This window comes from Planococcus citri, chromosome 2, assembly GCF_950023065.1.
Source record: "Planococcus citri chromosome 2, ihPlaCitr1.1, whole genome shotgun sequence".
NCBI classification, from domain to species: Eukaryota; Metazoa; Arthropoda; class Insecta; order Hemiptera; family Pseudococcidae; genus Planococcus; species Planococcus citri.
Window position 1 is genome coordinate 17,738,059 of NC_088678.1, and position 17,725 is coordinate 17,755,783.

Genomic DNA, 17,725 nt, shown 5'->3' on the forward strand with positions numbered 1-17,725 from the left:
GCTCCAGAACTACTCAAAACTAGTCGAAACAGTTTCCAATCGATTTGGCGTGTCGAAAATAGGGTATATCCCTAATTTCAGCTTTCTTGGTCAATTTGGTAAAATTTTGATTTTTTCCCTCTATTTCGGCCTAAATTTGATTTTCAAAAATTCACCAAAAATCGAAAAAGGCACTTTAGCACTTGAATATTTTGACAGGTGAAAGTTTTGCCTGATCTTTTGATCTACCATTGCACGGTTTAAAAAATTCAGTGATGGGTGGGGGACTTCAATTATCTTCTCATTGTCTCGAGGTACTCAACTTCAGCAGCGCTCCCTTCAAAGCTATGACACTTTGATCAAAACTGATTTCACAGTTCGAAAGGGCACTGCATTTTGAACTTTTCAAGTATCTTGAAATTTTCAACAGGCGAAAGTTGAACTTTCAAATTGAAAGTTCAAATTTCAAAATGGGGCTGTAAGTGAGAGCTACCATTTAAAATTCTGAAGAAATTTCCATAGATGTACCTTTTGATGCTTTTTTGAAATATTAAATTTTCGAGATGGGATATTTAAATGGGGAGGAGCACCCTCCCCCAAATTTGGGCTAAACTTTCGAAAAAAATTCTGGGGCATGTGATATATCGAATTGTATGTTTTTGGTAACGCTGAACACGAATATGATGTCAGATTTTTGATAGGACCCCATCCATGGTTCCCAGCACCTACCCAAAGGGGGTAAAAATTCAAAAAAGGGTTTTGTTTGTGCGACTCGTGGAATAGTATGTTTTTGGTAACGCTGAACACGAATATAGCGTCAGATTTTTGATTGGGCTCTATTCACGGCCCCCAGCACCTTCCCAAAGGTGGTAAAAGTGAGAAAAATGGAGCTTCAGGTCCTTCTTTGTGACTTACACTGAAAAAATGAGTAAAAAAAAACTCGAAAACTTGGGTCTATTGAACATGCACTAAAATTGAAGAAACGTGTGTTATAAATGCGATTCGCTTCATTGTTATCGATATCTCATTACGTAAACAAATTGATTTTAATATTTTGGTTTTACTTGACTTAAAATCGCCGTATGAATTCTAGTATGATGGCTTTTGAAATGAAAACTTTTTCTTCTAAATTGATATTTTCTGGAATTAATGTTTCTTCAATTTCTGGATTTGAAATTTCAGCATCTGTAAGAGTTTCACTTCTTGGAGTTGAAATACAGGGTGTCGGGAGTGGTGGTACAAACTTCAGATTTTGATATAACCGTGTACAACTGAGAGAAAAAGTTAGGCATATGAAGGTGTGACCTACTTTCAAAATTATTGAAGGGACAAAATACGTTTTCAGAGTCGAAGTGCCGAAATGGTTATAATCGAAAATCGATTGATCGAATTCCAAAAATCGATTTATTTGCGATTTTTGGTCGCATTCGACTGAACATGTTTGAAATGGAAAATAGCTTTAGACAGCAACTTTAGATCTAAAATCGATAAATCGATTTTCGGTTGTCGATAAATCGATAATCGATTACCAAAAATCGATTTATTTGCAGTTGTACTTTGAAAAATGAAACAAAATCACCTATTGTGACATTTTGCCCAACTTGCTAATTGATGGGCTACAAAAGATTACAAAAGATTTTTAGTTTCAAAAATCGCGATGAAAACGATAAATGCGGAAATGAATAGGTACCTAGTACCTGCTACGTCGAAAAATGAACAAATTTTGTAACGATCCTTTTTTTTTTACTCTGCAGAGAGCTCTACGTTGTACCCCTAATTCTACAACATCTTACTGGCCGAGACTCGAATACGCATGATCACCGAAATCTTATCCTTCAATTGGGCACCACTTCTCAGAGGTATTGTTACCCGCATACCTGAGTTGTTCGAGGAGTTGCATAAGCAACTTGCTGGACGTGATGCGTATGTCATTGAACGCTTAGGTTATTACGCAAGACCACTACTTCGTTATTTTATTTTGATTCTGTGCCGGGGTGGATTTTGCACTTGTTGTGGCCGATTGTTTGGAAATGGGATGGCAACGAAATCCCTTGTCTGGTCGCTGCGTGTGATTATTATTAACGGCCGTTCTTCTTTCTGTTGTCTCTGAAACTTTGACAACATAATATTCCCTATTCGAACATATAGAGAAGACATAGCAAGTTAGTGGTTAGAATTTTGGAAGATGCGTATCTGCGTGCATCTTTTCACTTCTAATTAGGCTCAATTCTTCAAAAAAATCTTGTAAAGCACTTACTAGAAAAATCGCAAAAGTTCGAAATGATATTGCTTAAGAAACGGCTTCATAAACGTTTTTGAAGCTCGAAAATTGTTAATTTAAGGAAATTTTTAGCAAATCGAAAATTGTTGAGCTTCGAAAACTTTTCGAATTTCAGATCGAGAAAAAAAATGATCGTGACAAAATTTGTTTATTTTCTGATGTCGCGTCGGTGTATTCATTTCCGTTTTTATTTTTTTCATCGTGATTTTTCGAAATTGAAAATCTTGTGTAGCCTCCTCAATTTGCAAGGTAATTTTGTTCATTTTTTCAAAGTATGTACTACCGACCTCCAAGGTCAAAATTGGTTTTTGCTCTTGAATTTTGAGAACGTATTTTACCCCTTCAATTTTGAAGATAGTCCACACTTTCACGTTAGTAACCTTTTTTTTAGTTAGTCGTACCGGATTGTATCCAAATCTTGAGTACAGATTGACATCCACTCACCGGACTCCCTGTAAAAAAGCTCTGGGTAAATTTTGAAAACACTTAATAAAAATTGCTTACTTTTCAATTTACTTAGCTTGTTTTTTATGTACTCGTACGTAAAGTTTTGAAATTGCTTATACGTACTTTTTAATTTGCTGAGCTTGTTTTTTATGTAAATTGATTGTTCTACGTATGATTTATTCATATTTTGTAATTTAGTACCTACATTACTTTTCTTGAGCGTTTTGTGATTTTTTTCTTGATCAACGATTAAGTCTAGATCACAAATTGTAGATTCTTTAATTGCAGTACGGTATTTATTATACTCGTACATATTTCGTCGATGTCAATTTTGTTCTTGCATCGTACAACCGCGCAATTTGGTCTCGATGTTGATGTTGTTGTGTCTGTTAATTTTCTCGAGCATTCAGAGTGATACATGTGTCCGCAGATGGATTTATGTTATTAATTGAGTCGGATGAATTCAATGCTAGGGTTTCGTCGCATGATACGAAAGTAGCCATAAGTATCTTCTCAGAGGTCATTTTAAATGATGACTGAACTTGACATTATGTTATTAGAAATTGCTACTGGGTTTAAGGAGGTAAGAACTTTCGAACTGAACGGAATAGCTTACTCAGGAATCACTGTAGGATCGTTAGTCTCAGCACTTCTAGTTCTGTTACATGGTTTTTAGCGCTGTGCCTTGATTGGACCATTCCTGACTGCGGCTGGCCAACAGATGTGTCGAAGTGTCCGCCTCCACTTCGAAAGGTATTGCGATTTTTGGGTATATCATGAATTTCAGCTGCCCAAGTCTATTCATTAATTACTGGAGAATTTTTTGAAAATCCAAACTCGATCATTTTCGATGATTTATATTTACTTACATAGGTACGTACTTTATTTGTAAAAATTATGAAAATTCTTAGTCCTGATATTGGTTATACGCTTTGCCGAAAACAATAGCAGCCTTTTTAGTTGTTGATACTTTCCAAAGTCCACTTTGAATTGATTGTCCAATCTTTCTTTTCCCTTTGCAATGAAGAATTGAAGATATGAAAAATTTCTTCGACCCTTGCAAATTGTATGTAATTGAAAAATTCACTTTGCACGCTGCAATACAAATTGGTGGAACTGTGGAAGTGACCATAAACTATCTACTGGTAGGGTCTTATCGGTTTTTAAATGAATTTGTGGAGAGAAAGGAAAAACAACTTACTGTCTGCATTCAAACAACTTACTGTCTGCATTCAAACGAATTGATTGTCTTGTGAAGTCGAGTCTAGATAAAGTCTATGTTGGGTTATACTGAAGTTTTATTATTCCGGTGATGCATTTTTGTTGGGATTATATTTTCTTGTCCATCGTCAAAATTCTACCAATATCGAAGCGGGTATGACATCATTTCGCAGATTTTCACGATTCCATCGTATGTAAAATGGAATTTTCTGCTGGTTATTTCGATTTCGTTGTTTTCATGTTTCCAAATCGAATTTACTTTTCAGTCAGAATCAGTTTTAATTCATTATTCCGCATGGTGAAAGCAAAATATGCAAAAAGTATCTTGTACATCAGCAGTTCTCCTACATTAGATTCATCTTTCTTAAATACCTACGCGATTTTCGTCTTCTATACCAGTGAGGCAGATTCAAATTTGCTTGTTTGCCAGTTTCATCTTTAACTTTGTTCGCAAGTGTTCTTCTCAATTTCTTCAATTTGTGTGTTACTAACTGGTTAACCCCAATGAGTGCCCCTAAGGAATTTTGATAGAAAGTGGTCTCATAGTCAGTGGTAGCCCTTGACCCAAGTACCACAATTATTGAAATTTGTTGAGTTGAAACTCCCACAGTAAAATTTTGAATTTTAAAACTTTCAGAAACTGTTACCGCGATGCTCAGGTTTTTCCCACGGCGTTGTCGTGGGGGAAAATTTTGACTCACGCGCTTGCACAAGAACGTGTTATAATATATTCCCGTTTGACTAAATTTTTCGTGTTATATTTTTCAAAGATTATTTAAATTCTTCATTTTCGATGAAAATTTGAATTATTGTCAGAAGATGTAGTACGAAAAATTTAGTTGAATGGAGAAAATGAAAGAAGTCCATTATGCTAGCGCGTGGGCCAGAATTTTCCCACGACAACACCGTGGGAAAAAAGTGAGCGTCGGAGTAGAGATTTTGAAAATTTTACTGCATGAGTTGAATGCAAAACGGGCAGCTAAAATTTCAATGGTGTGGTACTTGGGTCAAGAGATACCACTGAGAACTGCTTTCTATCCAAATCCTCGGAAGACACTGTCTTCATGAGCATCTGTACTAATTGTAAGTTAGAGTTTGTTTATCTGGAGAAAAATCATAGGATATTGTTTTTATTCTGAAATCCAGGTATTAAATGCAGAAAAATAAAACTTCCCGGATACTTAGCCAATGTTTAGTAAAATATGTGGTTTACATCTTTTTTTTGCATATCAAACGATATCTTACGAAGTTTGTCATGGAAAACCTTCATTGTAATTGGCAGTCTTGGACCGGAAAACTTGACCTCTTCAAAGCAGTCAATAATTTCCATTTTTTCAAAAATCCAAAAATAATCTTATCGATTATAAATTTTTTTATTGCAAAAACTGAACAATTACTTAGATAGTTTTCATTCGATTTTTTGGAAACATGGAAATTGCAAAATAAAGCTGGAAGCTTCAGAACAGCTTCAAACTGCGTTTTAGTATACTCAGTTTACACATATGTTGATGTATGTACTTCGGCAATGTTAAGCTTTACAAAATGTACCTAACTTGAGGATTCAAAAAAAAAAACAAGCTTCGGAAAATTGACCAGAAACTCTAGAGTCCAAAAACTTTTCAAAAGTGACCAAAAATTTTCATCGACTGAAGTTTTGAAAATTGCTAAAAACTACAGAACAGTGATAAAAAATTCCACAAAAGATCAAACTTCAAAAAAGTTTGCACAACTCTCAAGAATTCAAAATAAAAATTTCAAAAAGCGTTAATATGCTTTAAATATTGGAAATTATTCGAAGTTTTTTGTCAAAGCTTTTAAAAATCTGAAACGATGTCGAGAATTTTTCGGAATTTGATGAACCGACAACAAAATAAATCGTCGTGAATTTTAAAGAAACGCATTTTAAAAAAAAGTTGACCAAAAAGTCAATAAATTACAATCCACTGTTAAAATATTACAAAAATGGTTAAAAATTTATAAAAATTGATCAAATTTATTAGAAAATTTGATCGAAATATGTATCAAAAAAATTGAGAGAAAATGTGTGAAATTTTCCAATAAAAACTAATGAGTATTTTTCAAAAAAACAAAAAAAGATATGTAAAACATTAAAACATTCAAAAAATGGCAAAACTTTCTCTAAAAATCGGACAACTTGTAATAAATTTGTAAAAAATGATATGAAATTGCTAAAATCTTTTTGCACGAAAATATTGTCCAAAATTAACAAAAGAAATTACAAAAATTTTTTTTCATTTACGAAAACTGTAACAAATGAACAGAAAATTGAACAATCGCGATAATTTGGCGAAAAAAATATTCAAAATTGGCAAAAAAAATCCAATTAAAAAATACTAAGTTGAATAAAATGCAGTAAACATATCTGAAAATTAATTTTTAAAAAAATAAAAAAATTTACAAATCAAATATTCGTTTTGCGAAGCATTTCCAAAAAAAAAAAAATTATTTGTCGCGCAGAAGATGAAAAATTTTTTAAAAATAATGAAATATTGCAGAAATTGTACGAAATATCAGCAAAATTTCCAAAAATTACTACCTAAAAATATAAGAGTGGGAAAAAATTGAACAAAGTGACCGAAAACGTTGTAAAATTCACGAAAAATAAGATTTAAGTTGTCGAGAATATCGTAAAACACAAATAATTAAAATTCAATAATGTAAAAAAATCTACTTTCTTAATGAATAGATGATCTAAAATTTCGCAAAAACTGATACAAGATATATTTAAAGTGACAAAAAAATCGTTAAAATATAAATTAAATTACTCAACGTAATGAAATACACTTTGCTATTAAAAATTACCGTTGGTTATTTCGTCCATCATCGACGTACCTTCTATGTGATCCTTAAGGTGGTCAATCATGATCCGGAATCGCTGGGTTTCGTGCCAACGCAAGTAATTTGTCTCTCAGCCTCAGTTCTGTGAGATTTTCACTTCTTGGGGTTGAAATACAGGATGTCAGGGAGTGGTGGTACAAACTTCAGATTGGATTTAACCGGGTACAACTGTGAGAAAAGGTTATGTAAAGGTGTGGCCTACTTTCAAAATTGAAGGGACAAAATACGTTTTCAAAATCGAAGAGCTAGAATCCAATTTTTACCATGGGGGTCGGTTTGCCCAACTTGCAAATTGAAAGGGCCAAAAATGATTTTTAATTTTGAAAAATCGCAATGAAAACAATAAATGCAGAAACGAATACTACGTCGAAGAATGAATAAATTGTGCTATGTTCATTTTTCTGTTTGCTTTAAAATTTGTACAGTTTTTGCAGCTCAAAAATGGTAAATTTAATGAAATTTTCAGCAAACCGAAAATTGTCGAGCTTCAAAAACTTTTCAAATTTTAGAGTAAGAAGAAAAATAATCAGGACAAAATTTGTTTATTTTTTGATGTGTTAGTCATTTCCGCTTTTATTTTTTTCATCACAATTTTTCGAAATTGAAAATCATTTGTAGCCCCTGCAATTTGCAAGTTGGGCAAAAAGTCATTAGGTAAATTTTCATTTTTCAAAATAGGTACTACCGACCCCCATGATCGAAATTTGATTTTGGCTCTTGGATTTTTGAAAACGCATTTTACTCCTTTGATTTTGAAGAGAGGCCACACATAACTTTTTTTTTTTTAGTTAGACGTACCGGGTTGTATACAAATCTAAAGTAAGTTACATGTTGACATCCACTCACTGGACACAGTAAAAAAAAACTTTAAAATTTGAAAACACTTTTTTGATTTGATCGTTTAATAATTGATTCATATTTAAATTTGTAATTTAGAATTACTTTTCTTGAGCGTTTTGTGGTTCGTTTCTTGATCAACGATTAAGTCAGGATCATAAATTTATTGCAGCTTCCTGAAATAACACAAGAAAATAAAAGTTGAGTGTATAGGTAAAGAAGAAATGGGTAATACAGAGAATTCGTTTAAAGAGGTATTATAAGAATTAAACACTTTGATATATTTAATACAGATTTACAAAAATTGTTTTTCAAGTTACATACACCCGCATATGTGTTTGATGAAGTCCATCCTTTGATAAAAATCTTTGATTTGGGTGTTCGTGTTCTTCTCCATGAGATGACGACTTACAGTTTGGATGGCTATTAGTAGTATATGGGGCACTTGGGTACACTAACTTGTGAACCCAACATTTATTCATAATAATAATTTTAAAAAAAAGAAAGGTTTCTATAATTCGCTCACCGATTAAGTAAAGGGTTTAATTATAAAACAGTAGATAAGTAATTTTGTTTTTAATTGTTTCTGTGTGTATCCTCTATCGTGTGAATATTTTGTATTGGTGCGATTGCTGTGATCGGGTTTTCCCCTATGACAGAAAAGAAACACTCAACGGTAGTAAATTGACCAAAGATACATAGGTACATCTAAAGATTCTTCTTTTATTTATAATACATTTTTTTTGTAATTTTCTATACTTGAATGAATTTGTGGAGAGAAAAGAAAAAAAAACGTACTGTCTGCATTCAAACGAAGGCGGAATCCTCAAGCCTTCAATCGTTCCTGAAATCTAAAAACACAAATCGACGACATTTCCCAAACATCTTAAAAGATCGGCGCTAACGAATTCATAATTCCGAAATACACGAAAGGATGTGCATTGTGCATATAAAGCGTAAGCATCCCGACGATAAGGTTCGTAGCTGTCCAAGATGTTTTCGACGTTCTCGATGTAAACAATTACACCTTGTGGAGCCAATTGCATCGCTTCATCTCTCATCCATCTCCTATACCAAAATCTCCTTTCCGCATATATCTCCATTCATTGGGCTATTATAACAGGGAAGAGGTAAATCTTTCTGGCTCCTCTAGTCACAAGGTGCTGGAGCAGACGCGTAGAATCGTACATATATGAGATTATCGTCGTTTGGTTCAGGGTGTAAGTGGTGATTCCCGATGGAAATGAGTATTTGCTCAGGAAAATGGGCAACTAAATCGTTGATGTTATGATATAGTCGGTTAGCTGACAAAAACGAACCGCCAAAATGACTCAGGTCCCAGGCACTATGGAGGTTGTCTTCGTATTGAATGGGCTCGCGGACAAGCCTGTGAGCCACACTATCGCCCATTATAATAGTGTTATTAATGAAAACACAGCTAATATCTTTTTGTGTGTCTATTTCGCGACACGTACAAAGGCTCGTGTACATCCTTTGTTCGTGGAAGGTGTAATGCCTGAACTGGATAAGCTGCAAGGTCGATGGCTGTACTCGACCAGTTTAACGAGTTTACCTATCCACATTTCAGTCGATGTTAGAAAAGACACCTCAAGAGTGATTTTTGACCAGAGCTTTTTTCACAATAAAAATATCCCAAAAATCAAGTTACCCATTTGCGAGGAAATTTTGGAAATTGGCCCGAATCGCTGTACCTATTCATGCTTTTTGAAGCTTATTAAACTTCCTGATGATGGGTACAATGTAGTTTGGAAATTATGTCACAAAACTAATATTAGGTACTATATTATGAGTTAAAATATACACGCTCAAATTTACATAGGTACAAAAAACGTTTAAAAATTCTTAATACACAATATACAGTTGAAAAGCACTATTTAAAATAGGTACACACGTTAAAATTTAAATAAGTATACTTACCAAAAAAAAAAACAACAACAACATTAAAAAATTCTCAAAACACAATATTGTCACTTCTCATTTCACTTGAAACGCTCTGGCAAATGACTCCTTCGAAAACAGGTTCTTCCTATATCCTTTGGTGAGCAGTACTGTATGCTGATATCCAACAAGTGTTTTTTGCAACAATGTGTTTTGTATTCCTCCATTCGAATGATACAAAATGGAGCTATTGATTGATTCGTCGTCATAATCAATATATTGATGGGTTTTCCCAGCTATGATAGAAACACTCAACGGTAGTAAATTGACCAAAGATACATACATCTTAAGATTCATCTTTTATTTATAATACAATACAATTTTTTTTTGTAATTTTCTACACTTGAATGAATTTGTGGAGAGAAAAGAAAAAAAACTTACTGTCTGCATTCAAACGAAGGCGGAATTCATTGCTAGTCATGTGTATTCGAATCTCTAGTCTTTCTTGGGTTATACTGAAGTTTTTTTATTCTGGGGATGCATTTTTGTAGGGATTATTTTTTCTTGTCCATCGTCAAAAGTATACCACAATCGAAGCAGATATGACATCATTTCGCAGATTTTCACGATTCATCGTAGAATGGAATTTTCTGCTGATAGTTCTGGTTATTTTGATTTCGTTGTTTTCATGTTTCTAAATCGAATTTACTTTTCACCATTTAAATTTCTGCTCCCAGTGTTGAATGGAGCTCCAGCAGTATAATTTTGAATTTGAAAATTTTCAAAAACGGTTACCGCGATGCTCAGGTTTTTCCCACAGTGTTGTCGTGGAGGAAAATTTTGACCTACGTGCTTGCACAAGGACGTGTTTTATTTTCTCGTTCGACTTGGGGTTTTCGTGTTATATTTTTCGAAGATTATTCAAATTCTTTATTTGCGATGAAAATTTGAATTATCGTTGAAAGATGTAACTGAGTTGAATGGAAAAAATGAAAGAAGTCACGTCTTGTGCAAGCGCGTACGGGTCATAATTCTCCCACGACAACACCGTGAGAAAAAATTGAGCCTCGGAATAGCGATTTTTGAACCCTGAACTGGCAGCTAAAATTTCAATGGTATGATTCTTGGGCTAAGGGATACCACTGAGACCACTTTTCTTCCAAATCCTCGGAGGACAGTTCATGAGCATCCATACTGAGTTGGAGTTATCAGGAGAATTTCTAATCATCGGATATTGTATTCATTCTGAAATCTAGGTATTAAATGCAGAAAAATCAAACTTACCTTATACTTACCTAAGTTTTTAATTCTATTGATGTGAGTTTCGGTGATTCAACAATTTAAAACCTCATGTGTAAATGTATTTGAAGAATTTTTAGATATTGAAGGGTCAGATAGATACCGGACCAATGAACGAGTTGAGTTTCAACTCTTTTAATGCACCTATCGGCCATTTCGTGAGACTGATCTGTCTCCAACAAAAATTCTTTACAGATTGAGTGAAAGTAAAATTTACGTTTTCGGCACAATTTAAATTTTAATAGAGAAAGAGAACGTTTTTCTGCATATCAATTGGCATCTTATGAAGTTTGTCATGGGAAACCTTCATTGTGATTGGCACTTTTGGACTGGAAAACTTTACCTTCGAAGTAGCCAATAATTTTAATTTTTTCAACAATCCAAAATATAATGATGAATTTTTTGATTGCAAAAAAAAACAATTGAATAGTTTTTATTAGATTTTTCGAAAAGATGGAAATTGCAAAATTAAGCTAGAAGCTCTGGAAACAAATTCCAAAAGACATCTGTGTCTGGACTTCTGATTTTTACAGTCTTGTAATTATTTTTCTCAGCGTATCTAGTTACAATACACAATTACACGAGAATCTGTCTCTTCTTGATTAGAGTACTCCTCAATCACTTTCCGGTTTGATTGCTCGCTTGAATCATAATCAGGAATAATGCGGTACCTACCACTCTCGATCAAAATTAATTTTCTATCATCAAGTTTTGTTGCAATAGTTTCTGAAGACCAAACCTCCAAAATGACCTTTGTTAGGTGATTTTTGTTGTCATCGTTTGTTAAAAAGCTCTTCCAGTCTTATAAATAAAAAAATTTTTTGAAGACAAGTCGTGTATATGCTCTCGTTGTGCCTCAGCACGTCGACTTAGCTCAGAATTCTTATTCCTCAATTCTACAAGCTCCTGGTTAAGTTTGGAAACTCGCGTTCGATTTCTTTAGTCGCAGCCGGCGATTGAATCAAGTGAGATTCATAATCAGTATTAATTCTGACGAAGGAGTTTCGATTCAATTGCTGCCTACATGGTCGGTATGCGCAGGGAGCAGCGCCTTTAAATTGGTCCATCTCGATGTGCTCGTCGAAGCAGCGTTGGTGATACGTGTGTCCACATGGTGTCTACATCTCAAAAAGTTTAACAAACACATAAAAAATAACAAATTACATTAGAATTGGAATTTTAAATTACGTTAAATTGAATTAGTCATTCTGAAGCTGTCCAGTGTCCACATCCTTCTCTAGGTACCTGTGGGGTATGAATTTGAGCGAGGCTTCAATCTAAACCCAAAATAAAGGTGATTGCCTTATAATCAATTTTATTTTTAATAATAAGACAAGAATATATTTTAAAAGTACAATCTTATAAAAAAAAATCACAATTAAAAGCAAACGGAAACAGTTAATTACAATTATTTACATCCAAAAAACCAGGAAAAAAACAAAAATAATTACGAAAAGAATAAGCTGTGCATTAACTTTAATGGATGTGCGGGGCTAGATGGTATAGGAATTCGTAATAAGGTGGGTAGATATATAGGAAATGCATTATTGTTATGGTCAATATAATAGCTGGAATATTGTACTTGGCAAAGATGTCATGTGCAAATTTAACGTAAGTAATCGAAGCTCCTGGGATTTGAGTTGCATTTTTCTTCATCCAATAATTGAACATGTTAGTTCTTCGCATTAAAGTTCTTATAGGTACTTATCATCTACTTCAATGAATTGTGTGTCGAATTTTCTAACTTACGTCTTAATTGAATTCGTTCTTCTGTTTCAATCATCTCATTGGTCCATCTAACCTAGTTCTCTTTCTCGGATTTGCTAATTCCTTACGAATCTCATCCTCTAAAAAGTTCAACATCATTGTTTTCAAACTACTCGAAAATCTTTCATCTCTTCGAATCATCTCAGCGATATCGACCATTGATGGTCTTCTATTTCGAGGTATGTGCACCGCGTAATATTCTTTGTAGAAATCTATTGGATCAAATTTATCCAAGGGTAATTTTTCGTTGATATTTTGAGAAAATCTTTCATGCAATGAATAACTATACTTAGTGGTGTGGATTGGAATGATAATTTTCATCTTTTTTGTTCTGTTAAAACCTCTTTTTCGTAATTTTATTTTATCGTTATGTTTGTTAAAATCTAGAAATTTGATGGTCCCATTACGTCGTCAGGTAATTCAGATTGCTACTCGTGTGACTCTGAAAGTGTAAAACGTGTGTTATAAATGCGATTCGCTTCATTGTTATCGAAATCTGATAACGTAAATAAATTGATTTTAATATCAATGGGTTCAACTTAACTTGAAATCACCATCGTGAATTCTAGTGATGGCTTTTGAAATGAAACCTTTTCCCCCTAAATTGATATTTTTTTGGAATTAATGCTTCTTTAATTTTTCTGTGGGGTTGAAATTCAGAGTGTCGGGGAGTGGTGGTACAAACTTCAGATTGAATATAACCGGGCACAGCTGATGAAAAAGGGTATGTGAAGGTGTGGCCTACTTTCAAAATTGAAGGGACTAAATATGTTTTTAAAATCGAAGAGCTAAAATCCTATTTTGACCATGGGGGTCGGTTTGCCCAACTTGCAAATTGAAAGGGCTACGAATGATTTTTAATTTCAAAAAATCGCGATGAAAACAATAAATGCGGAAACGAATACTAGGGCCTACTTACGTCGGAAAATGAATAAATTGTGTTATGATAATTTTTCTGCTTGCTGTGTTTGTGAAGTTTTTGCACCTCGAAGATATTTTTAGCAAACCGAAAATTGTCGAGCTTCAAAATTTTTTCAAATCTTAGAGTAAGCAGAAAAATAATCATGACAAAATTTGTTTATTTTTTGATGTAGTAGTATTCATTTCCGCTTTTATTTTTTTTATCGCGATTTTTCGAAATTGAAAATCATTTGTAGCCCCCGCAATTTGCAAGTTGGGCTAAAAGTCATTAGGTAATTTTGTTCATTTTTCAAAATACGTACTACACCGATCCCTGTGATCAAAATTGGATTTTGGCTCTTCGATTTTTGAAAACGTATTTTGCCTTTTCAATTTTGAAGAGGCCGCACCTTCACAATCCTTTTTTTTTATTTTGTCAAACCAGAATGTATCCAAATCTGAAGTACCTACAAATTGACATCCCCCCACCGAACAGCGGACACCCTGTATGAAAGCTTTAAATTTTGGAAACAACGTGTAAAAATTGCTCGAAATAATTGTAATTATGATACTCGCTGATAAGCGATGCTCAGCCGTCGATACTTTTTAATTTGCTCAGCTTGTTTTTCAATTTGATCGTTTGATAATTGATTCAGAGTGTCTACTGGCAAGCAAAAGGCAAGAAAGTTAGAAAAAGGCGAGAAATTCGCATGAGTGGCAAGAAAGTTAGAAAATAGTATAGAAATTCCTTCGAAAAGCAAGAAAATTTCCAAGAATTCACATCAAAAATCTCTGAAAAATTGAACCTATCCCACCAAAATTTCAAGTTTTCATTTTGTTAAAATTGATGTTGTTCTACTTTTCGAATTAAAAATTTTCCAAAAATTTTGACCTCGCTTCGCTCGGGCCATTCAAAATAGTATTTTTAACAATTTTAAGAATTCAAAAATTAAATAGGAAATTTTCGATTTCCAGGTAATACCCAAATCATTTGAAAAGTGCAAATTCTAATTTTCTGAACAGAACAACTAACTTTTCAAAATTGTTGATATTATTGTTCTCCGACGAAAATGTAAAATAAAGCATACAAAATGTTCGTTTTTTCGTTTTTCACTCCAATTTTTTCAACGAATTTTCGCTCTCGCTTCGCTCGAGCAGTAATTTTACTTTCATTTCAATAAAATGATCACTCATTGTGAAGAGTTTTCTGAAATTAACTTGAAATGTCGATTTTTGGTGTCTAAAATTCTGATTTCGCTCTCCCCTCAATCACAAATAAAAATATAAGCTCTTTCATGGTTTGATCCTGTAATATTGTACAATGTATGTCACTGGTATTCAGCACCTTAAAATTTTGATTTTTGTCGGAAAAATAACAATTTTTTGTTGAAAAAATGACATCATACACCCCCTCCCCAAAAAACATGACTTCGATCCGCATTCGAGTTTACTTTTTATTTTGTTACTGTTATCATAGAATTGAATTCACTTCAGTAGACTTGCCTCAACGGTTGTTTTTATTACTATTTTTTCATTTGAGAAATTAATTCACTTCTCTGCTTTGAAGAATTAATTTTTGAGAAATTTTGTTGGGTGGGGGGGGGGTTAGAGGGGTTAGCGAAGATTATCTATGCGTAAATATGAAGAGGGGTAAGAAATTTCATTTTTGGAAGCAAGAAAAAAGCAAGAAAAAGGCGAGAAATTCGCTTTTTTGATTTTAGTAGACACTCTGATTGATTCATATTTTGTAATTTAGAATTACCTACCTTTCTAGGGCGTTTTCTTGTGATTCTTTTCCTAATCAACTATCAAGTCCGGATCATAAATTGTAGGTTCCTTAAGTGCAGTATTTGTTATACATATTTCGTCGATGTCAATTTTGTTCTTGCATCTTACAACCGCGCAGTTATAAATTGACCAAAGATACATACATATAATGATTCTTCTTTTATTTATACCTAATAATTTTTTTTTGTAATTTTCTATAAATGAATTTGTGGAGAGAAAACAGAAAAAAAACTTACTTGTTCTACTGTATTTTTACTGTCCTACTGTCCTATACCGTATTCGTCGAAGTTATGCTCGTGAATTTTTCTTTCAGCTTCAAGTCAAGCTTTGGTTGGTATTATGGGGAATTAAAATTGGGCTACTCCTATTTTGTTTCTGTACGGTTGATCAGATGTAATTTTTCGATTTTTTCGTGGGTCATTTTCTTCGTCAAAATTATTTTCGTCTCCGAGAATGATCTCTTCTAAACGTTTCAACGTTTGTCGCTCTATTTCGTCCACTTTTTCTACTGTCTTTTCTTCGGATGATGATATAATTGCCGCTGGCGTGTTGTCCAATCTGTAAAACAAAAAAGTAGCTTATAATTACGATTAAAATGCGACTAGAATATAAGTCTGTCGACCACCAATAAAATATATTCTTTGCCCAAAAAATGGTTAAAAATTATTACAACACAGAAATTTAAATTCATCTCTCAATTATTGTCAGCTCTGAATATATTTTTCAAACACCAGTTGCAATTGCAAATTAAATACATTTCGTCGATACAAACTGATTAACATATGCATCCATTACAAACTACATTTTCCTTACAATCACTCTCACGAAATGAGCGTGTGTTTACATCGATGCTAAATGAATTGCATATCTTATTCGCCGTTGCTGTTGAAAGAAATATTATCTTGGTTTAATTTTGTCGCACACTAGTTGAATTAAATGATCCCCTGGCGTTCCAAATAAAATTCATGACGATGGTCTCTCAATTATCGGCTCTAAATATATTTTTTCAAACATCACTTGATGGTGAAATACATTACGATGATACAAAGTAATGAACGTATGCCAAACAGTCGAGTTTTTCGTGGCATAAGTGAACGTAATTATCTCTCTACTTTTTTCACTGTTGCAAGTGTGATTTTTTACTCCACTCTTCACTCACTTTTTGAATTTTACTCACTCCAACCAAATTTTCAGCACTCTACCAGCTACCTAATTGAACAGTCACCTATCACAGGGTGTCTATCAGTCCTTCCGGTCCTTTCTAGGTCAGTGAAAGTTTATTGTCTTTTTGCCTATGGGTCCTTCTTTTCGAAAAAGTCAGTAAAAAGTCCTCCTTTTTGTCCGAAGGTTCTTCTTTTTTCCAAATTTTCAAATAATTCTGTCATTTGATCAAAATCAGGAATGGTGTTGTTTTACATCTCATTTTATCAATTTTCTAACCGAAGTTAGAGGGTAGTAAAATTGACTCCTCAAATCAAAAATAATGCTGGTTTACCCTTCAGGAATAGTGAATTTTCGAAATTTTTAGCCCTCGCGAAACTCTTATTTTTACAAATGAACGTATAAATAAATATTTACCTATGCTATTTTCTGAAACTTTTAAGCCTTGAAAATTTTAAAGGTATGAAAATCAAATTTTTGTTAGAAAAAAAAATGACGTTTTAGGTTTTGAATTATAATTTTTCACAGCTTTCACCCTAGCATTGCTCGATCAGATTTGAACTCTACTAAGTACATACATCAATTTTAAAGCATTTCCTAGAATGGAAAAATCAACTCGAGAAATTCCAAAAACATAATCCAATCAATGAAAAAATTCAAGAAAAAATTGTTATTCGACATTTTTGTTTCCAACTTCCCTCTGTACAATTACTTAGTTGGAAAAATCTTGGTATGAACGAGGGGGGGGGGTTGAGTTAAAAATTCGGAGAATTTCTCAGTCTCACCCCCTCGCCCCATCACCAACCGTACATCGCTTCGTCACGTCTCTGAAAATGAAATGTAATGTTTTGTATGGAAAATTTCATGCTCATCTTGAAAATTTTTTTAATCACTTTTTTGATTACTTTTTGGTTACTACAGTTACTTTTTCGAGAAAAAATTGAGTACTTACAATCCCTGATACTAAAAATTTTCATTAAAATAATTACTCAATTTTCACCTTTGTCTAAAAAGAACTTGAAAATATGTCACGTGAAAAAAATACGAAAAAGGTACGAAATTTTGTTTTTTGAATTCGGTAGACAGTTAGACACCAGCGAGACCCTGGAAAAGAAACTGATCATCTGGTCTATTTGAATATTGTTATCATTTTCGTATCTTTTTAAAAGTACAAATTTTTGAAGTTTTTTTTGGCAATTTTGTAAAAATGAATTGGGGGGGGGATAATCAGTTGGTACAATTTATAAATTATCGAAGACGAAGAAATCGAGAACCGATTTCCACCGC

The 17,725-nt window shown here is 33.4% G+C and overlaps 1 long non-coding RNA gene across 3 annotated transcripts in view; it reads left to right on the top strand.

Annotated features, from left to right (window-relative positions):
• LOC135834839 (uncharacterized) overlaps positions 1-17,725 on the top strand; it is a 174,201-nt gene that overhangs the window by 107,905 nt on the left and 48,571 nt on the right. The window lies entirely within an intron of this gene.